This window comes from Pongo abelii, chromosome 16 (genome assembly GCF_028885655.2).
Source record: "Pongo abelii isolate AG06213 chromosome 16, NHGRI_mPonAbe1-v2.0_pri, whole genome shotgun sequence".
NCBI classification, from domain to species: Eukaryota; Metazoa; Chordata; class Mammalia; order Primates; family Hominidae; genus Pongo; species Pongo abelii.
The window spans coordinates 9055799-9060832 of record NC_072001.2 but is presented as its reverse complement, the minus strand read 5'-3'; the positions used below and the strand labels follow the sequence as shown (position 1 = coordinate 9060832).

At 39.3% G+C, this 5034-nt stretch overlaps 1 pseudogene; it reads left to right on the top strand.

The window, feature by feature from the left end:
- The first annotated feature begins 2598 nt into the window (after positions 1–2598).
- LOC129057864 (cell division cycle protein 27 homolog) lies at positions 2599–4514 on the top strand (annotated as a pseudogene).
- The last annotated feature ends 520 nt before the right edge of the window (positions 4515–5034 follow it).

The window sequence follows — 5034 nt, the reverse complement described above, 5'->3', positions numbered from 1 at the left end:
TCCTTTTTCACCATGGGCCTCAAAGCATTCCAAATATCCACTTGCAGATTCTACAAAAAGAGTGTTTCCAATCTGCTCAGTCAAAAGAAAGGTTCAACTCTGTGAGGTGAAAGCAAACACCACAAAGAAGTTTCTTAGAAACCTTCTGTCTAGTTTATATGTGAAGATATTTCATATTTCAAAATAGGCCTCAAAGGGCTCAGAAGTATACCCTTGCAGATGCTACAAAAAAGAGTGTTTCCAAACAGCTCAATCAAAAGAAAGATTTAACTTGGTGAGATGAATGCACACATTACATAGAAGTCTCTCATAGTGCTTCTGTCTAGTTTTTTTGAGAAGCCATTTCCTTTTTCACTATAGGCCTCAGTCTGCTCATTAATAGCCCTCTTCAGATACTAGAAAAAGAGTCTTTCCAAACTGCTCAATCAAAATAAAGGTTCAAATCTTTGAGATGAAAGCCCACGTCACAAAGAAGTTTCTCAGAAAGTTTCTGTCTAGTTTTTATGTGAAGATATTTCCTATTTCACCTTAGGCCTCAAAGGGATCACAACTATCCCTTTTCAGATTCTACAAAAAACTCTTTCCGAACTGCTTCATCAAAGGAAAGGTTCAATTCTGTGAGATGAATGCACACATAAAAAATTAGTTTCTCAGAATGCTTCTGTCTTGTTTTTATGTGAAGTTATTACTTTTTCACCATAGGCCTCAAACTGCTCAGAAATATCCCTTTGCAGGTTGAACCAAAAGACTCTTTCCATACTGCTCAATGAAAAGAAAGATTCATCTGTGTGAGATGAATGCACACATAAAAAAGAAGTTTCTCAAAATGCTTCTGTCTAGTTTTTATGTGAAGAAATTTGCTTTTTCACCATAGTCCTTACACCATTCACAAATATACCTCTGCAGATACTACAAAAAGACTGTTTCCAAACTGCTCCATGAAAAGAAAGGTTCAGCTCTGTGAGATGAATGCACACATCAGGAAGAAGTTTCTCGGAATGATTCTGTCTAGTTTTTATGTGAAGATAATTCTTTTTCACTACAGGCATCAAACGGCTCAGAAATATCCATTTGCAGATTGTACAAAAATACTGTTTCCAATCTGCTCAATCAAAAGAAAGGTTCTGCTCTGTGATATGAATCCAGGCATGACAAAGAAGATTCTCAGAAAGCTTCTTTTTAGTGTTTTTGTGAAAATATTTCCGTTTTCACCATAGGCCTAAAAGCTCTGCAAATATCCGTTTGTGGATTCTACAAAAAGACTGTTTTTAAACTGCTCAATCAAAAGAAAAGTTCAACTCTGTGAGATGAAAGCACACATTGTAAAGCATTTTCTCAGAAAGATTCTGTCTAGTTTTTATGTCAAGGTATTTCCTGTTTCATCATAGGCTGTGAAGGGCTCACAAATATCCATTTGCATATTTAAAAAAAAGACTGTTTCCAAACTGCTCAAACCAAAGAAAGGTTCAACTCTGTGAGATGAATGCACACATCACAAAGAACTTTCTCAGAATGCTTCTGTCTAGTTTTTATGTGAAGATATCTCTTTTTCACCTTAGGTCTCAAATGGCTAAGAAATATCCCTTTGCAGATTTTACAAAAAGACTGTTTCCAAACTGCTCAATAAAAAAAAGTTTCAACACTGTGAGATGAATACACACATCAAAAAGAAGTTTCTCAGAAAGCTTCTGTTTTCTTTTTATTTGAAAATATTTCCCTGTTAACCATAGGCCTCAATGGGCTCACAAATATCTCTTTGCAGATTCTACAAAATGACTGTTTAGAAAACTGCTGGATCCAAATTACACCATTATGGCTCACACACTGCAGCCTCAACCTCCCCAGGGTTAGGCTATTCCTCAAGGGATCCTACAGCCTCGGCCTCCCAAAGTGTTGGGGTTAAAGACGTGAGCCACCAGCACCCGGCCTGAGTTAATACATCTGGTCTCACTATGTCTTAACCACACACCCATGAAGAACTCAAGTCAAGAGAGAGTTGGCAAGAGACTCTCAGCATTCTCTCCCGAAAGCAGTGAGGTGATGGCAGATGTGTGTCCCAAGCTCCTGGGGTTTTAGGTGACCATGTGTAGAGGAGAGATTTCCAATGTTTCCAGAGAGGCTAGAGCCACAGTTATTCAGGGCATCCGAACACAAGATGGGGTTTCTGACAGCAACTTAAGGGCCAGGAAGGGCCAGAATCTGCCAAGGCCAATGTCCCAGGGTGGGGCCAATGGAACCCAAGGTAGAGGGAGACAGCGGTCCTCACAGAGAGGACTCCAGCCCTAGGCCCTGCTGTGCAGACCAAATCAGATGGAAGAGAGTCCTTCGTCCTACATGCCACAACCCTCCACTGAACTTGGGAGTGGATCTGTTTCCCAAACATGAGGTGACTTTCGCTTTGGAATGATCACAAGAGGCCAGGCTTTCCAGAGTCGGCAGGATAAAGAAGTCATTCTGGCTCGGCCACCCCCATCCCCCGGTAACTGGTGAATTTAAATGAGCCTAGGCTGGCAGGGCCGGAGCTGCTACAGGGGGGAGGGGTGTGGGTGGTGTGAGGGTTTCCTGAGGCACTGCAGAAATTGGACCTTTGCCTCGAGGATGACAGTGCTGCAGGAACCCGTCCAGGCTGCTATATGGCAAGCACTAAACCACTATGCTTACCGAATGAGGTTTTCCTCACAGAAAGCCTTTATGCAGAAGTACACTCAGAAGAAGCTTTGTTTTTAATGGCGACCTGTTCTTACCTCCCAGGAAAGGCCTATAAAGCATATAGACTCTTGAAAAGACATAGTTGTCCTACACCACAATGCAAATACCTGCTTGCAAAATGTTGTGTTGATCTCAGTAAGCTTGCAGAATGGGAACAAATCTTATCTGGTGGAGTGTTTAATAAGCAGAAAAGCCATGATGATATCGTTACTGAGTTTGGTGATTCAGTTTGCTTTCCCCTTCCATTGTCAGGACGTGTATATTGCAAGACAGATCGGCTTGCTAAAGGATAAGAATGTTACCAAAAGAGACTTAGTTTAAATCATTTCCTCTGGTATCCCTTTGAATCGTTACGTGAAATAGGTGAAAAGCCAGATCCTGGCCAAACATTTAAATTCACATCTTTACAGAACTTTAGCAACTGTCTGCCCAACTCTTGCACAACACAAGTACCTAATCACAGTTTATGTCACAGACAGCCTGAGACGATTCTTATGGAAACACCCCAGGACACAACTGAATTAAACAGAGTCAGTTTAGAATCTTCCAATTCAAAGTACTCCTTGAATACAGATTCCCCAGTGTCTTTTATTTATTCAGCTGTAATTTCACCTGAAACTGTCCCACTGGGAACAGGAACTTCCATGTTATCTAAACAGGTTCAAAATAAACCAAAAACTGGTCGAAGTTTATTAACAGGACAAGCAGCTCTTAGTCCATTTACCCCAAGTTTTGGGATTTTGCCATTAGAAACCCCAAGTCATGGAGATGGATCTTATTTACAAAACTACACTAATACACCTTCTGTAATTGATGTGCCATCCACCGGAGCCCCTTCAAAAAAGTCTGTTGCCAGAATTGGCCAAACTGTAGCAAAGTCTGTCTTCTCGCAGAGTGGAAATAGCCGAGAGGTAACTCCAATTCTTTCACTAACAGAAAGTTCTGGTCCATAAATAACTACAACACCTCAGGTAATGAGCCCTACTATGACATCTCCCCCAAATGCACTGCATCGAAGAAGTTCATGACTCTTTACTAGTGACAGTTCCACAACCAAGGAGAATAGGAAGAAATTAAAAATGAAGTTTCCACCTAAAATCCCAAAGAGAAAAACAAAAAGTAAAAATAATAAAGGAGGAATAACTCAATCTACTATAAATGAAAACCTGGAAATTACAAAATTGGACTCTTCCATCAATTCAGAAGAGGAAATATCCACAATCACACCTCAGATTCAGGCTTTTAATCTACAAAAAGCAGCAGCAGAAGGCTTGATGAGCCTTCTTCATGAAAGGGGGAAAGGTTATTTAGCTTTATGTTCATACCACTGCAAAGAAGCTATAAATATTTTGAGCCATCTACCTTCTCACCACTACAATACTGGTTGGGTAATGTGCCACATTGGAAGGTCCTATTTTGAACTTTCAGAGTACATGCAAGCCGAAAGAATATTCTCAGAGGTTAGAAGGATTGAGAATTATAGATTCGAAGGCATGGAAATCTACTCTACAACACTTTGGCATCTTCAAAAAGATGTCGCTCTTTCATTTCTGTCAAAAGACTTAACAGACATGGATAAAAATTCTCCAGAGGCCTGGTGTGCTGCAGGGAACTGTTTCAGTCTGCAACGGGAACACGATATTGCAATTAAATTCTTCCAGAGAGCTATCCAAGTGGATCCAAATTATGCTTATGCCTATACTTTATTAGGGCGAGAGTTTGTCTTAACTGAAGAATTGGACAAAGCGTTAGCTTGTTTTTGAAATGCTATCAGAGTCAATCCTAGACATTACAATGCATGGTAAGTGGTAATGAATTGTAAAGACAAAGTCTTGTTGATGGTGCTGGTAGTCACTAATTTTTCTTGTTAGATAGCTCTTTATTGTCATGAATTTGGTTACTAATACTTAGGAATGGTACATACTGGTCAATAACTTCAAACTAACTTTTTTTATGAAATGTATGTCTTTAACAAACTCTTCAGTTAACTAATGATAATAGAATACGAGATGCTTATACTCAACAGTTTCAGTCTTCTACAAAACTTTTGCAGATACTGTAGTTGTGTTCTGTTTTTTTGCTTGTTTAGTTTTTTTACTTGATTTGTTAATTTTTCTTCGAACACAGAAATGGTGATAGGGACAAAAAGTGCTTGGGAAATTGGAAAGGAATAGCCTAATTCACTTATTGGATAATAGAAAAAAACACTGAAAAAGTTCACTAGGTGCTTTTTGACAATGTTCCAGTTTATTGAGTTACTATTAAGAACTTAATGTATCCTTTATTTAGCAGTATCTCTGTTTTACTTTTTTGTATTTGTGTATA